The 16,921-nt window shown below is 36.8% G+C and overlaps 1 protein-coding gene across 3 annotated transcripts in view; it reads left to right on the forward strand.

The window, feature by feature from the left end:
* Positions 1 to 14,895: 14,895 nt before the first annotated feature.
* LOC149241810 (uncharacterized) overlaps positions 14,896 to 16,921 on the forward strand; it is a 275,037-nt gene continuing 273,011 nt past the window's right edge. For 2 of the 3 annotated variants that reach the window (XM_089374057.1, XM_089374055.1), the window contains exon 1: positions 14,896 to 15,255. The gene's annotated coding sequence lies outside the window, so the exon portion shown is untranslated. Of the gene's footprint in view, positions 15,256 to 15,916; positions 16,236 to 16,921 lie in introns of all 3 variants that reach the window. The other variant, XM_089374056.1, reaches the window with a different exon arrangement.

Genomic DNA, 16,921 nt, shown 5'->3' on the forward strand with positions numbered 1-16,921 from the left:
GTAAGGCAATAGAAGCTCCAATACTACTCCCAGCTTTTAAACGCATTCTGCAAATAGCAAAGGTTGCACACTCTATTATTCCAAATACATAGCCGATCAATGAAATTTTCTATAGATATGAGCAAATGAGTTAATTGTATCATTGCAAATAACTTCGCTCCTCACTCTGCTAGCCATTTCCGCTTTGTACTTATAAATTCTTGCTTACTCGTTTCCCTATGTAATCACCACCTACTACTATTTTGTGTGTGAAACATGTTACAAAATCTTTGTATCAGAGATAACGTTGGGATCGAGATTTTTTATCGTCCCAATGTTTGTCCTCATTGACCAATTTCGTGCTAGCATGGATATATTTGTGTCATAATCATTTGTACATTTTGTGCTGATAGCTTCATATGGCCAATTTTCTTGTTCATTGTCAAATAGAATTCCCGTCTCACCATAGCACATTCGCAAAATATCACAAAAACATCGCGAATAACTCATGATTAAAGTTAACTAGTATATATGATTAATAAAAAACAACGATGCGGGTAAATATCATTCTTTTCAACATTCAATTCACCAAATACACATGTACGCAAGTCATCTCCTGCATATTATTTAGATTGTATCAGTATTATGCTATTGCTCTATCCAATGATGCCAAAATTGATGCAATTGCAGGTCGTTTACATAAACGGGGGGCACACCTTCGAACTCCACACGATGTATCAATGTTTCCTATCGGTAGCCATAATTTAATTAAATCAACATTCCTTTGAATTTCTCGTTACAATTTGTGCATAGTCGTGATAAGAATTGTACTTTCAATGGCAAATGCATCATATAAAATGTTTGCAATTTTGTTAAAAAAAAGGTGATGTTTCTAGTCTTCTCATCTTAACATGTAAAAACATCCTCCTGCTATGAAATTCGATTTTAATACTAGATTCAACTTAAACATTAACTAAAATTTAAAAATGTTAATTAATTCATTAGTATGTATTATTATGCGGGACAAAGATCTGTGCAAATGCATACAAATATATGAAACATTGCGTAAAAGTTAAATGTTCCTTTCTTTGCACACTCATTCTCCTGCACAACACCTCTTACTCATGGACATACTAAGATACAACACATTCTGAGAAAAAAAAATTGTTCCTTACTCCACACACCCATTCTCCCGCACAACACCTCTTCTTGACTTAGAAACGCCTGCTTACTTATTTCCTATATATTCACCACCTGCTGCTATTTTGCATGTGAAACATATTACAAAATCTTTGTATTAGAGATAAAGCTGGCATCGAGATTTTTTATCGGCTTAATGTCTGTCCTCATTGACCAATTTTGTGCTAGTGTGGATATATCTGTGTCCTAATCACTTGTATGTTTCATGCTAATAGCTCCATATCGCTAATTTTCATGTTCATTGTCAAATATAATTCCATCCCACCACAACACTTTTACAAGATGTCACATAACCATTAAAGTTAACTATTATATATGATTAATAAAAAACAACGCTACATATAAATATCAGTCTTTTCAGCATTCAATTCACTGAATACACACATTTGCAGGTCACCTCATTACATATCATTTAGATCGCATCAATATTATGCTTTTGCTTTGCCGAATGATGTCAGAAATGACACAATTGTAGGCTGCTTGCGTAAACGAGGGGGGCAGGATACAATTAACCTAAATCTCCATAAAGTTGATACATTGTGCAAAGTGTCGAGGTGCGTACGAAGAAATGAAGAAGTGGGGGGACTGCACCTTCGCACTTCGTACAATATATCAATGTTTCTTGTCGGTAGCGATAATTTCATTAAATCAATATTCCTTTGAATTTCGCATTATAGTTTACACATTGTCATGATAACACTTGGGCTTTCAATGCCAAATGCATCATATAAACTGTTTACAGATTTGTTAAAAAAGGTAATGTTTCATGTTTTCTCATCTTAAACTGTAACAACATCCTCTTGCTATGAAATTTAATATTATTACTAGCTTCAACTAAAACACTAACTAGAATTTAAAAATGCTAATTAATTCTTTAATATGTATTGTTGTGCGGGACGAAGATCTATGGAAATGCACATAGTATTTGAAAGATGTGAATATTATGCATTGTCGTACAACAGGGAGGTGTGCGGAGGGTCGGAACATTGCGGAAGAAAATTTTTGTTCCTTGCTCCACACACCTGTTCTCCCGCACAACACTTCTTCTTCACACGCATTAAAAAGACACCTTTTTTGAATATTGCATGATAGATATTTAATTCAAAAATGTATTTAATATTGCATAATAAGTATTCAAGAACCTTGAACATAGTTTTGAAAACCACATATCAAATCACCCTTAAGAGCAAATATAGTCTGAGATGTAGAATATTACGAATTGAAGTGCGAAGGAAGAAAGCTTGACTCGATATAGTCCCTACTCTTTAACAAACTCCACCACACATAATTTCTACACTCACCCTTTCTCCCGCACTTTCCACACACCCTTTCTCCTTCCTCCACATATCACAAAATCAACCTTTTTTGTGCATGCCTCAACTCCACATGTTAAATTAGCCTTGTGTGAAGTGCTTGTCATACTTGGGCCTTTTGCATCCTTATTTGTTGTCCGTTAGATTATCTGCATCAACACCAACATCGATAGTCTTGGTTAGTAAAATCAATCTGATAACCCCAACATCAAAATGTTTAGCCGACAAAACAAATTAAAATTAAAATAACAAATCCAAGGTGATTGTGCAGAATGTGAAGGTGCATATGAGGCTTTCATTATGCTTCCTTTGCACCTCCGCACTCCCACATGAATTCATTAAAAATTATGTATGTAGAAAAGTATTAAAAACAAAGATCGACGCACAACCACCTCTAACCTTGTTTTTCTCTTTGCCATGGGTCTGGGCTTCCTCGGTGCCAGTGGGAATGTTAAGATATTTGGTATGGGAAAGGAGGACTGAAACATTGCGAAAGAAAGTTTTTGTTCCTTGCTCCACATACCCGTTCACCTATATAACGCTACTTCTTCACACACATTAAAAATACAATTTAATATTGCATAATAATAAGTATTTAATCCACAAATGTGAAATAACAAATGCACATAGTATTTGTAAACCTTGAATACTAAGATTCGCTTTTTCTAGCTTTTAAACGATCAAAGCCATTGAACATAGCCTTGAAAACTGTGTGAAAATTCCAATCTCAGAATCCTATTGCAGGAACTGGAAATTATTCTCCTGATTGTTAATTTAATTTAACAATTTATTTACTGTTTGCGACAACAAATACTAAATAAATCACATTGTAACCTACACAAATAAAATTGCGGAATAATAAACGCTGGAAGAAATGATATCACACACATAAAATAACACAATATTTTTTGGACCAATGTCCCTCGAAAAACCCAACTTGGGAAAGTCGGTGCAACAACTGAGGGTTTTATTATTAAGTAGTAGTGAAATAATCTAAGTACAAAGTAATGTTGAAACCGACAATCCTACAAAGAAATAATGGCAAAAATCTAATGAGGAAATTTCCTCACTCCACAGGCAAATCCGGGCTCTGACCTCAGCTCCAAGTGAGCCATCCAAACTAGCTCTGCGTAGCTATTGCGTCACACTAACACAATCCCTTCTACACTCAGTTCAAACCATATTCTCTTCAAGTCGTCTGGTCTGCTGTTGTCTGGGAAAATGCCTCTCCTGGCCTCTAGGATGTTTATCCAGCTTTTAGCACTGAAACTCATCTTCCCTAGCAAAATCAAAAGTACCTCTAGAGGCTTCTGTGCTGGCCCAACATCAACCTCTCTGTGGCTCTTTTGCCTCTATGCAAATACACTCACCGGATCTGGAAATCTTCCTCCGACTTCATTGTCTTTTCCCCTGTCTTACTGTTTCAATCTCAGGCTCTCTCTCCAGCAACTGACTTCTGCTACTCTGGAAATCGATTTGCTAAGAAATCGTACTTCTCAAGTGTCTTCTCCAAGTGCCCATCGACTTCTTCTTATAGTCCTCTTTGGGACTCGAATGACCAAGATTAAATCTTACTTGGTAGTTAGGATCATCTTAAATTCGATCTGTGTGAGTATCTAGATCATTATGCCCTAACTTAATTAATTATGACTAATTAACCATATTCCTTAAGTTTAGACTTAGGAAGTATTTAAAAATTGGTTAATAATCTAATTAAGTCATTTCTAGGTGGAATTTCCAGAAACGATTTCTCGGTTTTGGAGATCTCATGTATTCTAGCCTCTCCACGAAATTTCAAGGCCATATCACATATGATGATACAAAAACTAACACTCCCTCTTATAGAGAAATGTGTTCTAGTGTTACTGCACACCTTGTAGCAACACCATGTCTCTGCATCATCTCATGTCACATTGCTGATGTCTGGCTGCTGCTACCCACCAACCACTGCACAACTCTAATATACGTTGCATATGTGTTGCTGCTGACCCTACTGAACTACTACCAACACTGCATCTACACTGCAACTCCCTCTCACCCGTTGCTACTACAACTGCAACATATGCAACTGAAAAACATCCAAAATATTGAATCATCTGTGATCAGTGTAATACATCTGTCACCAGAGTCTCTGACTGCTGCTAGTATCTGCACTGTCACTGAAGAATCTGTGTTGTAGTTGACTCTGCACTGTGCCAACTGCACTACTACCAACTCTGCATTGTACCAACTGCACTACTGCCAACTCTGCACTGCACTCCCCAACATTTTACTCTTACTAATCGCTGCAACTATCACTTTGGCATTTGATTGCATCAATCATCACTGATCCATCCTGCCACTGAATACTGTGGGCCCTCGTAGCAAGGTATTGATCCATGAGGTGGACTCCTCAAGGATCCTGCCCAACCGTAGCACTTCGGGGCTACAAAATGTGGTCACTCCACCTCATTCTTGGAGTTATATCAACAAACATGCGGAAATCTTCCTCCAACCCAGAGGAAATCCTATCGATCTCTGCTAATGTTGCCTGCTGGTCCTTCTTATCCTCCTTGTCCTTCTTCCTAAGAGGACGCTGGGTACTATAATGACCAAGCTCACCACATTTGAAGCACTTGACCTTCGAATAGTCCTTCTTCTTCTTTCTCTTCTCCCCCTGTCCCTGATTGGGACTCTTCGATGCGAGGGCCACGTTCTCCTCCTCCTTCACCTACGTCGATCCACTGCTGCTACCACTGATGGAGCTCTTCAATAGAGCTCGTCTCAACTCCTCCTGCTGCAAATCAACCCACATCTTGTCCCACCTTGGCAAGGTATCTCTACCTAAAATACTTTGGAAAAATATCTACCACTCCTCGGAGACACTATTAGTGCCAATCACATAAGCTCTGTGGGTTGAGGCTGTTGAAAATGCAAAAAGAAAATCCTAATTTAATTTTGTCCTTGAATTAAATTAGGAATTAAAGTGTAATTCCAATTCTCATAACAACTTGTAATAATTAACTAAGTTAAGTTGACTTAGTTGGATCAATTAATTCGAGTTGGGAGTCTAACTAGAGTCATGTAGAGTGTTTCTTACTTTTTAGGAGCCCTGGTTGAGTTTATTTTGAGTTGTAATTATTTAATTCAATTTAATTGAGTTAAATTCAGTTGAACTAGTTCCAACTGATGGAGGAATTAGTGGGAGATCCAGTAGTGGGGTGTAACCTGCAACAGTGGGGTGTAACCATCACTAATCAACTAGTAAACTGAAGATTCACTCGTAATTAACTCATGCATGTCAGATTAGAGAAAGACCCAATTGAGATTGGAGTTCAGGGACAATGTACTCTCAGTTGTATAATCATCTCAATTGTACAAGTGGTGCATGCAATCAGAGGAAGGCCTATGAAGATTGCACAATTCTTATTTGTGGAATTTTCCAATTAAATATGGGCTAATTCCCAAGGGAATGTCGCAAGGAAATAAGAGCATGGCAGCAACAAAATTGGTTAAGTATTGGCTTGAGTTGGGTTATGAAGCAGTGAGATAGATTGAGATAGTGCAGAGGTTGCTTGGGTTTGAGAAAAGCATTGTAATCTTCTCATATTTTTTTATTAATGCAATATACATATAACAGAGTTTTTTAGCTATGGCTTTCCCTAGAAAATTATTTTGTTATGTGTGATTGAATTCTTTCTCTTTTATGCTTCGTGATTTCATCGATCGTTTATTGTTTCCACTGATGAGTAGGCTAGATTCAAGTCATTTGTTTTAGCATATTACAATCTACAATTTGAATCTACAAGGAATTTCTACAGAGGTGCTGCCCCAACAACTGACAATTGTTCCATACCTCCTGAATCTTAGTGAGGAAGGGGTCCATGCCTTCCCCCTTTTACATCCAGATGCATCTCAACTTCTCCTCTAAGTACATCTTCCGCTACTCGAAAGTACCCTGGTATAACGTCGAGAGGGAATCCCACATCTCTTTGGCAATATCTTTGCCAACTATGTTGAAACAATATGATCCCGGACTTCATCTAGGATCAACCTCTTCGCCCGCACCATCTCCTTTTTGTACTCCTTTAGCTGATCTGTTTCTTGGGGTACTGCTACCACTGCATCAATATACATATTCAGGCCAAACTCATCCAAAAGGAAGGACATCCTTGCCTTCCAGATGACATAGTTGGAAGCTCCATCCAACCTGTCCTGATCACGAAGCCCAATAGTGGCCATCTCAACAAAATGTCAAAAACCTCCTCTTTCCTTATGCTAAGCTATTCGTACTCCCTTCTGGAGTGAGAAAATATGCTCACAACGAATGTTGATCTACAAGGAAAAAATCAAACTTCTTGAGACTAAAAGTTCCATGAGGAAAATTTTCCGTTAGTGTGTGCTCTTCTTCTTTCCACCCAACGTCAGTTCTGCTCTAGCAAACTGCTGCAAAACCACTGCGTCCAGCTAGAGATCTACTCCACAAAAATACTGAGCTTCTCCCTCTAGCTCTGGAATCACTCAATTTGGAGAGATCGAATTTTTTTGTCCCTCACTCAGAAAAATCGAATCTCCTCAAGTAACTCGACCTCTTGGCAAAATCACCACGCTGCCCCTAGGGATTTCGATTTGCTGCCCACACTAAACAACGAAACTTCTTCTCTCTTTGCCTTTGAGTTGTTCGATTGATCAACCGTGCTCTGATACCATGTGAAAATTCCAATACCAGAATCCTATTGCAACAACTGGGAATTATTCTCCTAATTGTTAATTTAATTTAATATTTTATTTACTGTTTGCTACAACAAATACTAAATAAATCACACTACAACCTACAAAAATAAAACTGCGGAAGAATAAACATAGGAAGAAATGCTAGCAAACACACACAAAATAACACAGTTATTTTTGAACCAATGTCCCCAGAAAAACCCAACTTCGAAAAATCGGTGCAACAATTGAGGGTTTTATTATCAAGCAACAATAAAATAATCTGAGTACAACTGGATGCCAAAATTGGAAATCCTACAAATAAACACTCGCAAAATTCTAGTTCGGGCTCTAACCTTATCTCCAGGAGAGTCGCCCAAACTAGCTCTGCGCATCCACTGCGTCACACTAGCGCAGTCCCTTCTGCACTCAGTTCAAACCAGATTCTCCTTAAGCCGTCTGGTCTGCTGCTATCTGAGAAGAGTCTCTCCTGACCTCCGAAACCTTTGTCCAGCTTTTGGCAATGAAACTCATCTTTCCCTAGCATAATCAAAACTGCCTCTAAAGGCTTCTGCGCTGCCCCAACATCATCCTCTTTGTGGCTCTTCTGCCTCTCTACAAATGCACTTGCTGGATCTAGAAACCTTCCTCCGACTTCACTATCTCTGCCCGTCTCTTACTGCTTCGATCTTATGCTCTCTCTCCAACAATTGACTTCTACTACTCTGGAAATCGATCTGCCAAGAAATCGAACTTCTCAAGTGTCTTCTCCAAGTGCCCATCGAGTTGTTCTTATAATCCTTTGTTGGGACTCCAACGACCAAGATTAAATCTTAATCGATGGCTAAGATCATCTTGAAGCTGATGTGTATGAGTTTCTAGATCATTCACACCTTGACTTGATTAATTCTGATTAATTAACCATATTCCCTAAGTTTAGACTTAGGAAATATTTAAAAACTAGTTAATAAGCTAATTAAGTCATTTTTACGCGAAATTTCTAGAAATGATTTCTGGGTTTTGGAAATCTCATGTATTATAGCCTCTCCATAAAATTTCAAGTCTAGAACACATCTGACGCTACAAAAACTAACAAACTACACATCCCACACCCATCCACCCTTAAGGGAAAATGTATACGAAGATGCAAAACATTATGAATTAAAGTTTGTGTTCCTTGCTCCGCACACCCGTTGTCCTGCACAACACTCCTTTCTCACATGCATTAAAAAGAGACTTCATTTAATATTAGATATTAAGTTTCTGTTAAAAGTTCAATTAATTTCATGTGTGCAGAATAAAGTTCCCTCTGCACCCGTTCTCCCGCACATACCCCTCCTTCGCACATCCTTCATTTCACACAACTTCATAGTTTTATGCAACTATTCTCCCTTACACACCCCTCCTTCGCACATCCTTCATTTTGCACAACTTCACAACTCTACACAATTGTTCTCCCGCACAACTAAATCTGTAAAAGTTTAAAATGAAATAAGAGATAAACACATTAGCAATGCTATACTTATTGTAAGTGTCAGAGCACTAACTGAAGAAACACACCCCTCCCGCTTATGCAAAGGACCTTCTCAGAGCATTTTTTCAATGTCAAGGTTAAAGCACTCATCGAAGGAATGACCACTTACAAAATTAACGTTTTTATATTTAAAAATCATTTGTCAGGCACTGACAAATACCAAAAATAAAACACCCTCCACTAGGGGAATTATGACACATCAATGCTTGCTTAGCCAGTAGAAAATTAGAAAATTATATTTGAATTTATGGAAAATTTGAAATATTGAGCATTTTCCCGAAACTGGTTAAAATTGAAAAAACTCGATAAAATAATAGAGAGTCAATGCACTTTCACCGCGAGGTGAGTGTTATAGTCCCTAGCGATGTAAGGACTAAAAAGGGAGAATTTTAAGTTTAAATAGACTGATTATAATAAATTTAGTGTAAAAGCATAGTTAGACTCAAGGACAAAAGAATGGATAAAAGGTATAGATTGTAAATCGAAAGTAAACACTACAAAATTCAAGGTTAAATTAGGTAACAAAATGGATTTTTTAGAAAGAAGAGCAAATGCTCTAGACACTGGTTACATAATAAAAAGAGAGAGTTTTTTCAGATGAAATGGTTTGATTTAGCCCTGAGGGTTAGCTCGGTTGGTCGATTCCTCATTGTTAATGTTGGAGAGGTAAATCCCCTCTACGGATAGAGGCGATCCCTACTAGCCCAGCAAGGGTCTAGCAACAATCAGTCAATGCTACTATGCAAGTTCCTAATTGCAATTAAACAAGAGGTAAAGAGCACCTACTTGGATTCCAGCGCTGTTGTTTGATGAAGAGATGCCACCTTCACTCCTTCGCTCTGGCTGGTCACGATCCTCCGCGATCTCCGCGAATAGACACCTGCACACACGAAGAGGAAACAAACACAAGCGTGAAATCTAATAAAAGCAACCATACATCAGTCAGAAAGGATGTAATTCACATTAACCATTGCATAGACAAATGAGAATGGAACAATAATAGTAGTCATCTATTATTAATCAAGCAGAGAAGAGTACAACCAAATGTTCTGACGTCGGTAACCTTCTCAGGAGGGGCCAGTCAGCAAGTGTCTCAAGCATTCACCTTTGGAAATGATTCTCCCAAGACAAGAAACTCTCTCTCTCACACAAGCAACACAACACAACCTTCCCTAAGCTATCATGCACTTCCACACTTATCACACCAAATACCTATAGTAGCAGCAATCTGAGCACTATAAGCTCTACACAATCCAAGCTATTCCAAACTAGCTGCTCATGGTAATGGTGGAAGTTTATATAGGAGAAGGAGCCTCCTAAAAGGGTGGAAGGATGAGCTTATCTTCAAGGGAAGTAGTTGCAAAGGGTCGAACAAACATGCCATAGAAGGGAGTCGATACTCACAAGGCCAACAACCAAGTCTGGAGTTATCTGGAAGGCTGGCTGTTGGAACAAATTCGCCAAAACTGGATCAGCGCGGGTGCATAACTGGTCTGGCGCGCTGACGTCGCAAAGACATAATGGAAAAGGCCATGTCAGCGCGGGTAGATACAAACAGGGGCTGCGCTGGTCATGAAATTCGATCAGCGCGGGAAAGGCGTGTGCTTCCGCGCTGGCAGCGCACGCGGTCTGTTATAAAGCGCCAGTCATCGCGGATATTTTAGAAACAGACGCGCTGATGAGGAAAACTTTGGAAAAGTGGGTTTTTGGCCAGTTCAGAAGGCATGAACTTGATTATTGTGAATTCCTGACACAGTAGGGTGACTGACAGGGAGACAGTGACAAATTACTGTGTAACAGTTAAAACACCTCTGTTATTGAGAGGTCACAAGTTCAATTCCCTTGACACTCTCAGGGGCAAGCTTTATGGTTGAGCTAGTAGGAAGTGATGCTTTTAGGTAGATCTGCTTGGTACAAATATTTAGTTGACGTAGCGGTCACCGATCTTCGAGGACTATGAACCACATAGAAAAAAAAAATGAAAAAAAAAATGGATTGATTAGAATAAATTTATTACACCAAACAAAGCACTTGAGGAAGTAGGAAGGTTAAAAATAATTTGAACACTTAAAGAAATAGAAAAATAAGCAAAACAATATAAATGACCAAGTTGATGGAAGTTAGGCTTCCGAGATTAGTCAAGTTTATAGTCATCTTCTCAATTCAAATTGTTAGAATGTTTTCCAATTTTGAAGGCCTCCTTAATTATGCATTATGAGTAATGGGGTCCCAAGGTTAACATTCTAGCTTGGTGAAATCACATTAGGTGTTTAGTATTATATGAATGTTTCGCAATAACTATTTTTTTCTTTTCTTTTAAGGGTAATACCTACAGAGGATTTGAACTAGTGGCATTTCTGCAAGGAGTGCCTTAATAATGCATCCATTCACCATGAATCTAAAGCCCCAAAGGCCCCAAAGTAGATGATTTAAAAAGGGAGCATCATAATGGCACTGTAGATATGTTCTTTATGGTGGGTTTAAATAGACCTAATGATTTAGTGGACACAAGATTTGCCACAAGGGTAGGGAATTTGGTAAACTCCTTAGGAAAGCATGGAGTTAGTTTTATATTTAAAGCTTCTAACTAATTGTTTTAGGGTTTACAAGTCTAGAAAATAGTTTTTATATTATTTTTTGCCAACATCTTACAAATATGGTTAGTTATTCCATGAAGACAAGGAACCAAAATTAAGGTACAGGGAGGGGAAGTGAAGTGGGGGTTTTTGAATTTCAGATGGAGTGCAAAGCGAAAGGCTTTGCTAATCCGAGAAAGAAAGTAACCATCAACTTGGAGGGCTTTAGTGAGGTGGGGTATTTCTTTGCCAAGGAGGTGAGAATTATAAACTTGAACAACTCTGGTTACAAGAGTTTTGAGAATGGAAGACTTTTGAGTAGTGTGGTGGTGGGATTTGGCATGAAGGTATCTATCAATATGAATTTTTTTTTTCAATAAACTTGGTGGGGAAGGGAGTCGTTTGGTTAATGAACAACTTGAACTTTCAAGAATGGGAGAGAGCTAATCTTTTGATTTCCATGGTAAATTCAATGTTAAGGGATATACTATTAAGATGGTCAAAAAATAAATTAAGGGAGGAATGGCCATGGGGCAAGATGACAAAGTTGTCATGCACAAATTGAAAACAACACTTGGGCTTGAGATAGAAAATCTTTAATACTATAAATTCAAAGTGTTCTAAGAAAATGTTGGCCACTACAGGTGACAAGGAAGATCCTGTGCCTATGCCTTCAAATTTTTCATAGAACTTATCTTTGAAAGTGGAGAAAGTGGATATAAGACAAATCTCAATGAGCTTTAAGGCCTCAAAGTCAACCACGTTGGAAATGAAGTCAGGATTATGGAATAGGGCTTTTGGTGAATAATGAAACAAGATCAAATCTAACAATGTTGTCTTGCCCATCAAGATGGAGATTGGAAATTTTATGGATAAAGTCAAAACAAATCTTTAATAAATGAGGAATTTGTCATATAAAGGTTTGATGTATCACTACTAGAAATTTGGTTGTAGCATAAGTAGGGGCTTTAATCGCATTAATAATGAGTTTGACGGGAATGTTTTTCTTGTGGATTTTAGTTTTCCCATAGGTATTTGGGGGCGGAGGGTTATGAGGGATGAGACATTTCCTTATGGCAGGGTCAAGAGAGGGGGACTCAATGGCTTTAGAAATGAGTTTGGGAGGCAACTAAAGTTTAATTTGAATGAATTATTTTACCTCATAATATATACAAATAAAAATTAAGTTTTTTTTAAACACAAACAATTATATTTGTATTAGTAAAAGAGAGATGACTGAATTGTATAACCATATAACACAAAATGATAATATTCATTGAAGCTTTCAGCGAAAACTTGAATGTTTTATGATACCAAATGTTGGCCTATTCTAAAACCAAGACTGAAAATTTGGCAAGTGTAATGTTTTACAACCCAATGCATTAAAAATATAATAGGACAATGCACACATGAAACTAAACAAAGAGTTAAAGTAATAGGCCTCGAAGGACTTCTTCTACTAGATCTTGCCGGGCTATTCATGTTTGTTTATCCTTACTTTGCTCCATGTCCAATTGCTCGTGAGTAAAGGTTACCTCACTAGTTTCCTTTTGACTCCAATTGGAACTGAGGTGAATTTTTTGGTAGTCCTACAAACTATAGAAGGAGGAGACTCAACATTTTCGGAAGGAAGGCCTAGATACTCCACCACGCTGCCAACCCATGTACCAAGGGTTCACATCATCTACTCAAGCTCAAATTGCTCTTATCTTTGTGACCGCAAAAAGACCTTCACATCAACTATAACTCTTTCTCTCTCACTATTCTTTATCTACCACAACTCATGTCAAATCCTATCATTGACTACTCTTCTTGGTAATATGCTCATGAAAATTTGCACCTTTGTCATCTCCCTCCACAACATTTATTGCTCTTTTGTATTAGAGCCAAATCACAACGATACAACAATTGTTTACACATTGGTAGTGGGCCATAATTTCTATTGAGTAATGGCATGTGTTAGTAGGAAAAAAACGTGTTAACAGAGCTTTATGGAGCATAACACAACTGATGGATGGCTAGACGCTCAAATTGTTGGATACACCATTGAGCTAGAGCCCTAAACTAAACAAACCAAGAACCAACACACATAGCCTTAAAACTAAACATAAGCTTCACTACCACTCAACTACCACCGAAGCTTTCTCCTGGCAAAAAGAAAACCAAAGACACATAAAACACAAACATCCAAGCCAAACCAATATGCAAAGAACCAAACACAATACACGAAATATAACAATTTTATTGTTGGTGGGTGATTATCACTAACTAATGTGGGATTAAATGCTCTCTTCTATTCTCATGTACACACTATAATGCCACACCCAATGCTCCTTCCACCCCATTAGATTAAACCATTAATAACTATTCTTAAAAGGGTGATGTGTTAAAATAAGAATTCAACATGAAATTTTCTATTTATACAACATTACAACTAAATTATAAGGTCATTTGATTTCTTTAGTATGATAGGTCGTGAATATGACAAGTGTTCATCTCTAAACACTCTTTTAGATGTTCCTTGCTTTATGTTAGTTTTGCAAATTTAGCATTTATTTTTAATTTAAAAAATATAATTTGTAAAGTTATCTTGTTAAGTGCCATTTAGTTGCTAGGCCTCTTTTTCCTCTTTATAAAATGCATTGCGTGTCACAATGTTATGGCTAGAATATTGAAATTGAATTTGTTGATTCAAATCCCAAAAGTAACATATCTCAAAAATGATATAAACCTAAGTAATTTGACTAAGAAAAAAATATTAATATTTTATTTGTATGTATAAAAAATTCTCTACTTAAACTCAATCATAATACTCAATCATAATTTTTTAGAATATATGAGTATATACTCATAATAAGTATAACATTAACCATCACTATCATCCCCCACAACAAGAAGTCTATTAGTTCACTCCTTAATTTCATGACACAAGTGTTGGAAATGACAATCTAAACACACTTTGTCTAACCTATCCGCCCTAATTAAAAAATATTTAGAAAATATAATTTTTAAAGCCATTTATGTTAAGTGCCATTTGCTTACTAGGCCTCTTCTTCCTCTTTATAAAATGCATTGTGTGTCACAATGTTATAGCTAGAATATTGAAATTGAATTTGTTGATTCAAATCCCAAAAGTAACATATCTCAAAAATGATATAAACCTAAATTATTTGACTAAAGAAAAAATATTAATATATTATTTATATGTATAAAAAATTCTCTACTTAAACTCAAATCATATTTTTTTTGGAATATAATACATACTCATAAAATGTATAATGTTAACGGATCACTATCATCCCACAACAAAAGGTCTATTATTTCACTCCTTAATTTCAGGACACAAATGCTGGAAATGACAATCTAAACGCACTTTGTCTAACCTATCCACCCTAATTAAAAAAAATATATATATTTATATATATATTCCACCACTAATAATAAATAATTACCTTTTTATTTTTAAATAATTTCTATCCACTTTAGAATCTTCAATCCTATGAATAGACAAGTTCAGTTAAATACAATATTAAATTTCAAATTCTACAAAACGCGAATATACCAGAATGGGTACCTTCCGGAAGAACGAGTTTGGTCCGCATCATAAATTCAAACTTCACACGTTTGTCTTACGGAGACCCAAACCTCCGTGATTCATAAATATGCACCTCAGCGAGATCATGTTACTCCGCACGATTCTTCCACTAATGGCGAAATTGAAACGCACATATTAATATTTTTGCTCGAAAAACGCCACAGCCTCCTACATATCGGTGTTACAATTAGAAAAGACAAGCAAAAGCGAAGACTAAAATCCTGCCCTCAACAATTTATTTATGCTAAAACCCTATTCTCAATTTATTTATGCTAAAACGCTGCTCTCTGCCTCTCAAGCTTTTTGGCCTGAAGAAGCATTGCGACTCTGAGCATATAAACCCTCGTTAAACCTTGGCGTTACTCTCAGGTACTTCGAAAACACAACTTTTATCAGAAAGTTATTGGTGGATTATTCCTATTAGCCAGTTAACGCATCTTTCAAACGAGTATCAATAAAACTATAAATATCAGAAATGAAAATTGGCTTCAATGCTGTTCTGCCTGTTGTTCCATGGAAGTCCTAACTGATTGAATGTTGTACACGAATTTACGTGATTGGATTTTGTAGCTATGGAAGCATTGTCGATTTGGGCAAATATCTGGTTTATCCTTGTGATCATGAGCGTGTTCGCTTATTGGCCTCAATTTTGACCTCGGAATTGTCTCAAACTTCCTCGAAGAAAGAAATGTTGCATGTGTATTTCGAAATCTAGGCCAAATTATGTTATTCGTTCCTCTGGCTTGTAGTGTTTGCCCGAATTTTGATTATCTTTTATTCTCGTTTGGGAGAATCAGTTTTCTTTTGAAAGGAACCAGTTCTTTTATAATATCAAATTTTCAATGGGACTACTATCTATTCCATAATATTCATCCAGAAACATAGCAACATGTTATTCGGCATGATTGTACTTTGGTTTATGTAAATGAAGTTACTTGGTTTAACACTTGACCACAGCCCGCATGACAAATTTTGGTTTATTTTGAGTTTATTCGAATCAGGGTTGAAATGCATATCCTCTACTTGTTAGGTGCCCATGATCTAACATGGCTTGGAGGACACTTATCATCTGCAAGTATTTTGATGGATTTTTCAGTTAGAATCTCGGCCGACATGCACATCGTCTACTTGTTAGGTGCCCGTGATCTTACATGGCTTGGAGGGTACATGTCAGCTGTAAATTGCCTAAAGATGAGATGAGACATTGTTGGTCTCTCTGAGCGGGAGAACTTTTACTTGGTTGCTACTGGCGTCTTGTGAATAGTAAATCCTTATAATCCAAACCTCTGCGTACATAGAGAGAACCTACATGTTAACCTCTGGAGTCTGCGTATTCTGAGAGAATCCAGGTGTTTTAAAAATAGGTTTTGGGTTTTAAACTTGAATTTATTTATTTATTTTTTAAATGAAAGTTAGCTTTGAAGTGAAAGTCCCTATTTGATGTGATAGCATCCTTCACTCTAGTAACAGTACTCTAACAAAGGTGCTCGTATGCTGCCTAAATCCCTTGCTTATGATTATTATTTTTAGTATTTTACAATGTCTACTTAATTAGAATCTTACTAATTTACATTGGTATATTCTATAAAAATGTAAAATACAGCCTTAATCTGTGAAACATCCTCTGCTAATAATGACGTGACTATGAGAGTGACATTTGAGTATATCGTAAATGGCTGAGCAAAAACAATATTTGTCAGTGTGTTTCTTTCTTAGCTACTCTATCAATATGAACTATTTTAAAATTGTTCTAATATTGTTTGCGACTAGAATAGTGGAAGCCTTGGTTTATCGCTTTTTTCAGAAGAAAAAAACAGAAACATGTCTTCATTAGATGTGAAGATTGTTTTACATCAGCTTACATCTATAGCAGGCCTTGCCCAAGCTGGATTGTAAACTCCATACATATAACTAAAAAAATGACCACTGATATGTCAACAGAACATTACAATAAGACTGTCAAATATATACTCATACTGGGAGCAAAAACACAACAAAACAGGGATAGACAGACAGAGTACAAAATTTCTGGGTA

This window comes from Pinus tabuliformis, chromosome 8 (assembly GCF_031772625.1).
Source record: "Pinus tabuliformis cultivar Carrire ecotype Pingquan chromosome 8, CPIR1, whole genome shotgun sequence".
Lineage (NCBI taxonomy): Eukaryota > Viridiplantae > Streptophyta > Pinopsida > Pinales > Pinaceae > Pinus > Pinus tabuliformis.